The sequence below is a fragment of the Sminthopsis crassicaudata genome, chromosome 5 (genome assembly GCF_048593235.1).
Source record: "Sminthopsis crassicaudata isolate SCR6 chromosome 5, ASM4859323v1, whole genome shotgun sequence".
In the NCBI taxonomy this organism is placed as follows: Eukaryota; Metazoa; Chordata; class Mammalia; order Dasyuromorphia; family Dasyuridae; genus Sminthopsis; species Sminthopsis crassicaudata.
In genome coordinates, this window is record NC_133621.1 from 113,500,559 (window position 1) to 113,514,131 (window position 13,573).

Genomic DNA, 13,573 nt, shown 5'->3' on the forward strand with positions numbered 1-13,573 from the left:
GAGAATTCCTCTTAAAAAAAAAAAAAAGAAAAGAAAAGAAATAAACCAACACTGTCATAGCCATACCAGCAGCTCCAATTGGCAGTGAAGACCGCCCTTTTCTTCCTAGTTTCTGTGCTGAGCATTGCTTCTTTACCTCTATCAATAAACCCCTCACATCTACAAGACATATCCTGCCTACAGGATATGACACAACACACTTTTTTTGTATATATTTGGCTCTGTGGCGTCAAGCAGCAGACTACAAGACTATATCCATTTGCAAATCCAGGCTATCAACTGGCTTATGAGGTCACTTCTCCGGTTATTTTAAGAAAGAACATCTCAAAGTCATGCCTTTCTTTCACCCTGGACTCTTTGGAGAATGGCCTTTCTTAGTTCAAATTCAGAGAGAAACAAAAGCTTAACTCTGCCTGTATAAAATGGGTTAGGCTCAAGTCTTTCAGGAAAAAAAGAGACAGAGACAGAGACAGAGACAGACAGAGAGAGAGAGAGAGAGAGAGAGAGAGAGAGAGAGAGAGAGAGAGAGAGAGAGAGATGGAGGGAGGATTTTTGACAGATGTAAAACTAGAGAACATTATTCTCTTTTCGGTCTCTAAAGAAAAGCTCTTTATTTCTGCAATTTCATCACTTAAGAACACTAAAGGAGGTGAATATCTCCAAAAACTCAACTGAAGATAATAGTCCCAATGAAAACTTACTTTGAAGCATAATGATTTGATACAGTACACATTCAGGGGCATTTAGATGGCTCAGTGAATAGAATGCTGGAACCTGGAGTCAGGAAGACCTGAATTCAAATCTAGCCGCAGAAACTCAGAAACTATGTGACCCTGGATGGTTCACTTAACCTGTGTTAATGCACTGAAAAAGGAAATGGCAAATTCTAGTATCTTTGCCAAGAAAATTCCATGAATAGTATCAGCATGCTATAGTACACCAACTCATGAAAAAAAGGGCATGACTAAATGACTGAACAACAGCAATAACAGTATATTCAAGTTATATTTACTAAGATTAGAAATTTAGTACTTGTATACTTCTATGGCAAGAATTCCTAAACTTTTTTGGCCCTTCTATCTCTTGGCTTTTACTAAATCTTCTTATCATCCCTACTTAATATGAAAGATGTTTACTATGGATATGACACATAAGAAAATAAAAGGGAATAACTTTAATATGATGACACAGTTTTTGTTTTGTTTTGTTTATTAGTAATTTTTATTTACCAAATATATGCATGGGTAATTTTACAACATTGACAATTGCCAAACCCCTTGTTCCAATTTTTTTCCCTCCCTCCCCCCCAGATGGCAGGTTGACCAATACGTGTTAAATATGCTAGAGTATAAATTGAATACAATATATGTATACATGTCCAAACAGTTGTTTTGCTGAACAAAAAGAATCAGACTTTGAAATAGTGTACAATTAGCCTATGAAGGAAATCCAAAATGCAGGCGGACAAAATTAGAGGGACTGGAAATTCTATGTAGTGGTTCATAATCATCTCCTAGCACTCTTTTGCTGAGTGTAGCTGGTTCAGTTCATTACTGCTCTAATGGAACTGATTTGGTTCATCTCATTGTTGAAAATGGCCTCATCCATCAGAATTGATCCTCATACAGTACTGTTGTTGAAGTACACAACGATCTCCTGGTCCTGCTCATTTCACTCAGCATCAGTTCATGTAAGTCTCTCCAGGCCTTTCTGAAATCATCCTTTTGGTCATTTCTTACAGAACAATAATATTCTATAATATTCATATACCACAGTTTATTCAGCCAATCTCCAATTGATGGGCATCCACTCAGTTTCCATTTTCTGGCTACCACAGTTTGTTTTTTTAATCAAACATTCCCACTGACATGGTTTTTATATCACAGATAAGCAACTACTGTTCTAGAGATGGTAATGATAAAAAAATACACTTTTATGTATCACTTAAAGTTTACAAAGTGCTTTAAATATGTTACTTCATTTGATACTTATAAGAACCCTACGAGGTAGATGTTATTGTTACACCTGCCTTACAGAAAAAGAAACTCAGGTTAAATGACTATTAAGTATCTAAGAAGGAATCTTTTCAACTTCACCCTCTTTAAAATTCTCTTAAAAAAGGTTTATTTAAAAATGAACCTTTCAATTTAGCTAGGATGGTTCTTAGATAACAGGCATACCAGTCATATCAGGCAACAGGAAGTTATCAAACAACTATTCGATGCAATATATGAAAGGTACTGAGGAGACAAAAAAGCGCCTCAAGAAATCTACTTTCTAATAGGGGAATACAACACACTGCGAGATGGAAGCCAGGGAAGTAAACTTTCGTCTGGGCACTCACAGGAATTGTGAGTAGAGTCAGGCCTTTTCAGTCTAGTACAGGACTTGAATCTGAAGCATTTTCAGTTTGATGGGCCTTGCCAGGGTTTCTATGTGGCTGGTCTGGCCATCTTAGTCTAAACATCTTTATCAAAAAACCTTGCAGAGAATGTTTGTGGCAGCCCTCTTTGTAGTGACCAGAAACTGGAAACTGAGTGGATGCCCATCAATTGGAGAATGGCTGAGTAAATTGTGGTATATGAATATTATGGAATATTATTGTTCTGTAAGAAATGACCAGCAAGATGATTTCAGAAAGGCCTGGAGAGACTTACATGAACTGATGCTGAGTTAAATGAGCAGGACCAGGAGATAGTTATATAATTCAATAACAATACTATATGATGATCAATTCTGATGGATAAGGCCATTTTCAACAATGAGATGAACCAAATCAGTTCCAATAGAACAGTAATGAACTGAACCAGCTACACCCAGCAAAAGAACTCTGGGAGATGACTATGAACTACCAAATAGAATTCCCAATCCCTCTATTTTTTTGTCTGCCTCCATTTTTTATTTCCTTCACAGGCTAAATTGTACACTATTTCAAAGTCCAATTCTTTTTGTACAGCAAAACAACTGTTTGGACATGTATACATATATTGTATTTAATTTATACTTTAACATATTTAACATGTATTGGTCAACCTGCCATGGGGGGGGGGGGAGGAAAAGAGGGGGAAAATTAGAACAAAAGGTTTGGCAATTGTCAATGTTGTAAAATTACCCATGCATATTATCTGGTAAATAAAAACCATTAAAAAAAAAAAAAAAAGACCTTGCAGGATTTGTCCTGGATTTAATTATACAAACTTGTCTCCAATATTTCTCATTACACAAGCTCTGCTGGGGTTAGCATGGTCACCTCACAGTTACATGAAGGTACCCTGCTTGTGCCTTTTGTAATGCTAGGCCCTCACTTGGGATATCCTTTCCTCTTCACATCTACATCCTAACAGTCCTTTAAAAGACTCAGTTGAAGTTCACAGAATCTTTCTTGACTATCCTAGTCCTTACTGATGAACCTCCTATCTAATTTCTGCTCTAGAGTTAATGGATGGAAAGGAACTTCTAGAAATGATCTGGTCTGGTTCCCTACATTCAGGCAAACAAGATTTAATTTCCATATTTTAAAGATAAAGTGACTAAACCCCAAAGACATCTGAGAAAGACCATTCTCCTACCTGCATAACCTAGGTAGTTCAAAAGCTTGTTAATGACTAACAAAGTTTGGGTCATGATTTAAGGGTGGTAAAACTGAAAGGGGATGAATTAAGTCTCTTAAAGTCCTTTCCAGCTCTAAAAATTGATGTATGTATGAAATGCTTGGTGGGGATGGGAAGAGGAGGGGACCAGAAATGCTAGATTAACATCAGTTAAAATTCATGAAAAAAAAAAAAACAAAAAACAGAAAGGCAAATAAACCTACTTAAATGAGGTCCCACAACAAATTAGGAAAAGAACAATATGTAAGCTCAAATTTATAATAACCAAAGGGACCCTAAATTTTTTCTGCAAGCCAATAACAAATTGCAGAAAACTGTCCTTAAAAACTTAAAAAGTTTTTTCTATTACAAAGCTTCATTTGATAAGGGTATCAGGAATGAAGGAATGAATGGTCGTCTCCTATTCAAACTTCAGTAGCTCTCTACTGCCTACAGCATCAATTATCGAGTCCTCTGTATTGCCTCTGAAAATCACTCATCCAGTTGTGAATGAATCCAGCCATTCTGGAGAGCAATCTGCAACTATGCCCAAAGGGCTATCAAACTGTGCATATCCTTTGATACAGGAGTGCTTCTACTGGGCTTGTATCCCATAAAGAGATCTTAAAAGAGGAAAAGGTACCACATGTGCAAAATATTTGTGATGTCTCAGTTTCCTCAACTATAAAATGGAAATACTAAAGGCACTCACATATAAGAGAGCTCTTATGAGAATCAAAGTATTTAGCACATGCCTGGCACATAGTGAGCTCTTAATAAATGTTTACTTTCTTTTTCTTTTCTTTTTTTAATTTAGAATTTTTTTCACAGTATATATGCATGAGTAATTTTTTAAAATAATATTATCCCTTGTATTCATTTTTCCAAATTATCCCCCCCCTCCCTCCACTCCCTCCCCCCATGACAGGCAATCCCATACATTTTACATTTGTTACAATAAAACCTAGATACAATATATGTGTGTAAATACCATTTTCTTGTTGCACATTAAGTATTAGATTTCGAAGGTATAAGTAACCTGGGTAGATAGACGGTAGCGCTAACAATTTACATTCACTTCCCAGTGTTCCTTTTCTGGGTATAGTTGTTTCTGTCCATCATTGATCAACTGGAAGTGAGTTGGATCTTCTTTATGTTGAAGATATCCACTTCCATCAGAATACATCTTCATACAGCATTGAAGTGTTCTATTTATTTCACTCAGCATCAGTTGATGTAAGTCTCTCCAAGCCTCTCTGTATTCCTCCTGCTGGTCATTTCTTACAGAGCAATAGTATTCCATAACCTTCATATACCATAATTTACCCAACCATTCTCCAATTGATGGGCATCCATTCAACTTCCAGTTTCTAGCTACAACAAAAAGAGCTGCCACAAACATTTTGGCACATACAGGTCCCTTTCCCTTCTTTAGTATTTCTTTGGGATATAACCCCAGTAGTAGTACGGCTGGGTCAAAGGGTATGCACAGTTTGATAACTTTTTGGGCATAGTTCCAAATTGCTCTCCAGAATGGTTGGATTCTTTCACAGCTCCACCAACAATGTATCAGTGTCCCAGTTTTCCCACATCCCCTCCAACATTCATCATTATTTGTTCCTGTCATCTTAGCCAGTCTGACAGGTGTGTAGTGGTATCTCAGAGTTGTCTTAATTTGCATTTCTCTAATCAGTAGTGATTTGGAACACTCTTTCATATGAGTGGCTATAGTTTCAATTTCATCATCTGAGAATTGTCTGTTCATATCCTTTGACCAATAAATGTTTACTTTCTGACTGAAAAGATGGAAAAAGCAATTATTGATTAAGTGCTTATTACACGCTAAGCGCTATGTGCCAAATTTTGACAACACAAACAGCTCCTGGTCTCTAGGAGCTCATATTCTAAGAGAGAAGATAAAACATATGGAAGGTTTCAGCACTAGGTCAGATAGAAAGGTCCCAAGACGCTTAAGGCACAGCAGCAAATTGTTCTTATATGCTCATTCTACCAAGGAAAGTCTTTACTTATATCCCCCTGCCTCACTGTAGGGTTTGAGTCCCCTTGGTTACCCAACCCCTGGTGAAGCCCTTCTGCCAAGACAGTATACCACAGCATGGCCGCTAGGGACTACTTGCACACAGCCTGCAGCAGAGCACTCCCACTCATATTGCTCTGATCAGCCATCCTCTGACACTCTGTGACTCCACTCTAACACAGCGATGTCATTTTGGTCCTCCAGATAAGGAAGGACAACAACCAACCAACCACAGCAAAGCAGAAAGTAATGAGGCTTTTCTAATGTCATTTCCAGGGATAAAATCCTATTAGTTTCTGATGCTGAACCATTTGACAATGTCAAGGACAAGGTGGGAAGAACTTTTTTTTAGAACTCAGTTTATAAAGATATAAAAGTAATATTTACATTCATAAGGGCAAACTTACATCACATTTTTTATAAATTCATTGGCTTTTACCCACTTTTACACAGGGCATGAATCAAAAGCACCGTGCTCCCTTAATAAATAATGAAAGCAAAGAAAAACTGACTGCCAAGGAGTGAAAGAGTTAAATGGCTCTTTCCCAGGATTCTATATTGTACTTCTCATTACCAGATTGATTAATTACTGGTCCTAGAGAGTTTCAAAGGCACAGGCTACTCAAAGAACTTGTTAAGATGGGTTTGTATTTAATCCACTAGGGAGACAATCAACAGCAACAGCAAAGTTAAAGCTTAAGCACAAAAACTTTCTTTAATTGGAATTTTAAGGGCTAGAACAGGTTTATAGGGCTCATAATACCAATCTATACTGTCTTAGGCAAACCAGCGTAAGGGACAGATTGGACAGGACACAGAAATTTAGTCTCAATAACCCCATCGCAAATTATTAGATATCTAAGCAGATTTCTAAAAAATGTTCCACTTAATGCAGATTGGGCAGAGAACAAAACATCAGGTGCATCTGTGCTGGAGAAATGGGAGTGTTAAAAGTCAAGATAATGCAGAAGATATAAAAGATTTTAAAAGAAAGATTCCTTAAAGCTTTAGTTATAGTTCAAGATTAAGGGACAACTCAAAACATAACAGGAGGAAATTATTTTATCCCTTAATGAATTATCATTGCAAATCTTTTACTTTTGAGTTTTTATTTCTCCCTCTTTAACTCTGCAAGCAGCCCATAGCTCAGGAGGCTTAAGGGTCCTCATCTATTCTCAAGTGGCAAGAAAAGGTCTTTCAAAGGAAACCATTTACCTTCATAGCTTCTACTAAAGGTATGAATCATTCAGAGAACAAATGAACTCTGCCCAGGGCTAAAATGGAGTTGGCTGTCTCTCCCAAGTATGGAAGGAGGAGAAGTTGAACAAGGTGGGAAGAATGAAATAGCAAATAGAATTCAAATGATGGTTTGTGTGTGTGTGTGTGTGTGTGTGTGTGTGTGACATTTTTATTATACTCTATCCCACATTTTATGTGCTATAATTTGCTCAACTTATATAGATAGATGACTATCTTAAAACTTTGGGAGTGAGAAAAATGTTTCTATACCCTTTCACTTAATCTCTGCCCCCACTTTCTTCTCTTTTATCTAAAGGAAAATCATCTCAATAAGGTCAGTCCTTCTAACCAATGTAGTCTCTTTATTTTTAAAGGGAAGAGAATGGGGTACTATCCATCAATTTCATTTTCACTGGCTTCTTCCTTTTAGGATAAAGACATACCTAGTTCATACTAATTCTCAAGATATTGGGCCTTTTATACTCTTGAGCTACTATCCCATCTTTCTCCTTTCTTTCACAGCCAAGTTCAATTCATTTCAACCTAAGTGACATTTATTGAGTGTCTGCTATGTCTCAAGCACTCTACTCTAGGATAAAAAGAGAAAAATGGAGTCATTTGTGTTCTCAAGGATCACTGAACTTATATCCTATCTGTGAAATTCTTGGCAACCAATGCAATTCTGACCTTGTCTCCTGCCCCTCAGACCTAATAATTACACCACTACCTGTCTGATCAGTCTTAGTTTTCTTTGCTATTTCATTACTCATATCATGCTTCCATTAGGCCTTTCTCTATTTTCTCTCTATTACCTCTTCCTAGGTACCTTATTAGTTCCCCCAGGTTTAATCATCTCATTTGTTCATGTGACTTCCAAATGTATATGTTCAATCCTGGTTTTCTCCTGACATCTGCAACTGTCTATTAAATACTTAAAACTCAACATGTCCAAAACTGAACTCATTCCCACCGCCCTCCCCCACATTCTCCTCCTTTCAATCATCCAGGTTTGCAACTTCAGGGCCAAGGGGAACCTTCAGTTTCCCTAACTCCAATTTGATCAATTCTACTTCTACAACATCTTAAATCTGTCCCCTTTTCTCTACTTCCATCGCTACCACTCCAATTTTGATTCTTATCCTCTTCTTTTTGGACTACTGTAAGAGTTTCCCAATTAGTATCCCCACCATAAATCTTTGCCTCTCTCCCCCCAATCCATCCTCCACACAGCTGGAAAGAGTGATTTTTTCTAAAGATTATATTACTTCTCTGCTTAGAAGACCAGTGGGTCTTCTATTGCCTCCTGGATCAAATACAAGCTCTTTAGTTTAGCTTTTAAAGCCCTTTAAAATATAATCCAAGCTACCTTTGCAACATCTCCCAGTCTTTGTGGACCAGCTGGACATGCCTCTTAGCTATCCTATAAGTGATACTCCACACCTTTTCAATGACTACCCTCCATGTGTGCAATGATGTCCCATCTCACTTGTATCTCTTTTCCCTCAAAATTCCATTTAAGCACTATCTTTCCTGATCTAGTTGCTAGTACACCCCCAAAATTGTACCTTGTTATCTTTTTTGGATGTACTTATTTATGCAAATGCATACTTTTTTTTCTTTATGTGCTATCTATCTATTTATCTAATAATCTACTGTCTTAAATGCACTTGCCAGTGCTATGTATATAATTAAAATATTATCAATTTCTATTTAAGTAAACAATGTTTTTATTCTTTTGTCTACTTCTTTTCAACTATCAGCACTATGACTATTTATTTGCTGAATTCATTTTAGATAGCCTAGATGGTTACTGACTTGTCATACTTCACTAGTTTTAACTTTTTTATTAAAGAACGGAACACCATTAAAAAATTACAAAGTCCTTATATGTTTCAGTAGTTTAAGACTTTCATTGGCAAAAATAAGTATAGGATATTCTAAGTATTATTATTACTAATTAATCATAATTAAGTATAGTATTGCTTGAGGTTGAAAAGATTATATAGGATGGTTAGATGGCAGTCCCTCTGAGGACTTTTTAGTTACCACAAAGAAAAAGGTTTGAAAGCTGCCACAGCACGAGATTCCTTCACTTATGATAATACATTCCAATGAAGTTTTTGCATATCAAATGTGAAGACATGGTCCTATCCTATATTTAGTACAAAGTAAGATTTAATTTCAGCTCAAAAACTTTGGAATGTAGAGCTACAAGTTTGTCTCAAAGCTTCCCTCACTCTCCTTTCCAGTATTTAACCAGTACTATCTCTGGGAATTTGCCAAGTTGAAAAAACTATCTTCTGTACAATTTGAGACCACATCATAGACACAGTAGCTTGTTCCAAATTTGGAGTACCTGGCCACCACTAACTTGTTCTTTTCAATGTGTTGTGTATATTACATATTGAAACTAAACAAGCTTTGATCTAAATTTCACTTTCCTTTACATAAAGGGCATGTGACAGTTTTAACCACGCTATACCAGAGTTTGTAGATGCAATGGGATTGCATTCAAGAAAGTGAAATGAGAGGAAGTATTTTTGCCTATTTTCTCAGCACACCTTTTCTACAACTTAGTAAATGTACCATACCAAATTCTAATTGGGAAAGCTAAGAAAAAGTCCAAATGAGTCTTCCTTCCTTCCTTTCTTTGTTTTTTTTTTTTTTTTTTTGTCTATCCTTCCTTAAACACAAGACTGCTTAAGGAAACAAAGAGGTCTGAAGATTCTAGGCAAAGGGTGGGTCAGGTGCCCAGACACCTGGTGGTTGCAGTAAAAATCATTCTAGAACCCGGGGATGGAGTCCCAGTGAAGAAAGCACAAGGGCAGAGGGCAAGAGCATGTGCCATTACCCAATTCTGAGTCACTGATTCAGGGCCAAGAGAAGCAACTGCAAGTGAGAGCAGACTCTAGATGAGAACTGAGCACAGAACAAGTTCTATTCTAAAAATGAAGCTGTGAACTCTGAGCCCAGAAGCAGAAGGGTAACAGCTCTAGTCTTTAGCCACACATAAAACTATAATGGAATGACCAGGGCAAGAATGTCCCAGAATGAGGATCATCAATTACGTCACTCTTGAACCTGCAGAATCTCTCAGGAGCCTAACAGTAACTGAATCCAATGTCAGTCTAAAGAAACTCAACAGATCCAAACCTAAGGTCAGAAACACACAGAGGTGAGATTAAGAACACAGATCTCTTCCTGGATCTTCTTATTTTGGAAGTATATGAAAATGTGTATGTCAGTCAGAAACTAAGCTACAAAAGCAGCAGAACAATATAAAAAGACAAAAGTTTGGACTGACATTTCCCACAGAAGGGAGTAGAACCCATGAAATCTGAAGAGTAAGGGGAAGAATTAATAAACAAAAAAAGAATCTGACCACAAAGAGCAAGTTACCATGGAGATAGGGAAATGCAAGACACAAAAAGAGAAGACAATGACTTGAAAATATTACAAGCAAAGCCTTAAAGAAAAATGTAAGATTGGACACAAGTTCAATTAGAATTTCTAGAAGAGTCAGAGTTGTTTCTGTGGCTTTTTTTTTAAATAAAGGAAAAAAATATGGATATTTTAAAAATTAAATGAGAGAGGCAGAAAGAAAAAAAATAACATCTATAGAAGAAAGATAAAAAGGGAATTAACAACTTGGTAAAAGAAGTACAAAATCTTACTGAAGAAAAATAACTCCGAAAATTGGAATTGTCAAGTAGAAGTTAATGACTCAACAAAACATCAAAAAATTAAAAATAGGAGTAGCTAGGTGGCACAGTGGATAGAGCACCAGCCCTGAAGTCAGGAGGATCTGAGTTCCAATTCTGGTCTCAGACACTTAATACTTCCTAGCTGTGTGACCCTGGGCAAGTCATTTAATCCCAATTGCCTCAGCAAAATAAATAAATAAATAAATAAATAAATAAATAAAAATAATAAAGTCAAAACACTGAAGGAAAATTAAAACAGAAGAAAAGGTGAAATATTTCATAGGAAAAATGATCAACTTAGAAACAGACTAAGTAGAAACAAAAAGATACTCATTACTTAAAATGAAAGGCTAGAGCAGAATTCATATAGTTGAAAAAAAAAGATAAGAGTAGTGATCAAGATCTCAGACAAAACAAAAGCAAAATCAGACATAATTAAAAGAAATAAAGGAAATATAATTTGCTATGGTTACTATAGATTAAATAAATATCAATGCTGAATGTACATGAACCAAATGGCATAGCATTTAAATTCTTAAAGGAAAAGTTAAATGAGTCACAGGAAGAAAAATTCAGTAAAACAGATTCAGATAAATCTAACCATAAAATAAACAAGAAATAAGTTTAAGGAGATGAATAGAATTTTAGATAGATGCAATATTACCAAGGAGTAGTAGATACTCCCAAGGAGAGAGATGATCTCCATATACTGGTATCTATATCTATACTTTCATTTTTCCAAAAAGCCTTATTCTGATGACCCATTTTAAGGTTTGCAGTTCCATGGATCTTTACATGCTATGTAAATGAAGTGTATACTGTCAGACTCTATTGAACAGCAAAGGATGCAAAGGTCAGGTCAGTTAACTATGAAGAAGTTCATGGCCAGTACACTGAACAGTATACCAATACCACATTATGAAACAAAGAAAAATACACAAAAAGTCCTCAGTTTGATAAAGTTCCCTATAGTTTCCACAGTGACTAGCAGAGATGGGTTTTTTCATATTTGTCTGATATTGATATCTTATTTTTATTATTATATTTTTCTAACTTAGATTGCTGAGAGGATAGGAAGACAGATTCATTAATTTAAGAAAAGCTTTAGTTCATAAAAGATCTCTAAAGAAGGAGAGCAATTAAATGGTTATTTTCACAGTTTCCTCTTCAAAAAACTAAATAAATCCATACCCAACACCCAAGTAACATCAATTATAATAAGCATCTTTTTAAAGTCAGGGCCTTAATTTCTTGTTCCCAATGAAATGTCTTTTAATTGTCCAGTACAATTTGTACCATCAACTCTTTATAGGGTTTTTACATATTTAAGAAATGGAAAAAATTAATTCTGTGAGTGTGTTACTTCCCCCCCCCTCCACTTACTGAAACAATGAAATGTTTTCATCAATTGGCAGCAAAGATAAAAGAAGCAACAGAAAAACATGGCTAGAGCTAGAATTGAGAGCAGTTATTTTTATGCTAAAAATGCTGAATTATTCTTGAAATTTTATGCTGGAGAAAGTGTATATATATATATATATATATATATATATATATATATATATATATATATATATATATATATATATATATATATACATATATATATATATATACATATATATACATATATATATATATACATATATATATATATACATATATATATATATATATACATATATATATATATAAAACATTTTCCTCCTATAAGCAAACCTCTAGAAGTAAAAATCTTTTAAAGATTTAGAACATTATTTCTCAGACACAATAACTTTGTTCCCCCAATTTGCTCAGTTGGACAGCTATCCCAGAAATCTCATCTCAACCTCCCTTTTCCTCTTGTTTGTGCCACTATTCTTGAAAGCTCAGAAAATGGGCCACTCTTATTAATAGGATTTTCTGGTCAACTGAGGTCTCACAAGAAAACCTTTTGCTTCATTCAACTCTGGCTAAAAAACCTTCCTAAAATGTATTAATTACTTGTGAATTGGTAAAGCCATTCTGAATATCAATTTTAGTTATAAAAACAAATCAACTAAATTGTTTATATCCTTTAATTTAGCAATCTTATTACTAAACATATGCTCTGCAGACAACAAAACCAGAAATAAAGATCTAATCTGCATCAAGATATTCATAGTATCAGTTTTTTCTGACAGCAAAAAAATGAAAACAGAGTGGTTACTTATCAGACAGGCAATGGCTAAACAACCTATGCTGTATAAAGAAAGCAGACTATCATTGTGCAGTAAGAAACAAAAACTGAAGTCGAGTGAAATGGGTTGAACAAAGGAACAATATACACAAAGATTATGTCCATGCAAATGAAAAAATATTCAAACAACGAAGCTTTTAATTCTAAATAAAATGCAAATAATGGTCCTGGACAAGAAAAATGAAACAGACCTCTTTCCCTTTTGGTAAAGAGGTGGAGGATTATTTGGGTAGAATGTAGCATACTGTTAGAATCAATCACTAACTTAAATATTTTTGCTTAACTGTTTTGCTCTTTTTACAAGGGAGGGTTCAATTTCCATGCTGGGAAAAAGAGTTCCAGAAGTTACTGATATTAAAAACAAAAAGCACCAATAAAACTAAAATAAATAAATAAATAAATGAATAAATAAATAAATTCTCTTTTTTGACTTACAGTGCTAGAATTTAATAATATTATATTATATGTGAGCTAAAGAAGGAAATAGCAAACCACTCTGGTATCTTTGTCAGGAAAGCTCCAAATGAGGTCATGAAGAGTCAGACATGACTGAGAAACAACTAAACAAAAAGTACTATATAATACTACACGATTTTCTGCCTTGATAGAGATCATGGATTATCCCCTTAGCATAATTGAATCATTCTCTGATGACTCAGCATGTTGTAATGCCTCGGGGTCATAATTATGATTAATATATTGTACAGCACTCCCCTTTTAGAAATCCCTTCAGAGCTTGTATCACATTCTTTTGAATGTCCTCAAAAGTGTGCACAAATTTGAC

General features: G+C 35.3%; 1 protein-coding gene across 3 annotated transcripts in view; it reads right to left on the reverse strand.

The window, feature by feature from the left end:
- The window catches only part of NRF1 (nuclear respiratory factor 1), a 122,825-nt gene that overhangs the window by 47,518 nt on the left and 61,734 nt on the right, over nt 1-13,573 (reverse strand). The window lies entirely within an intron of this gene.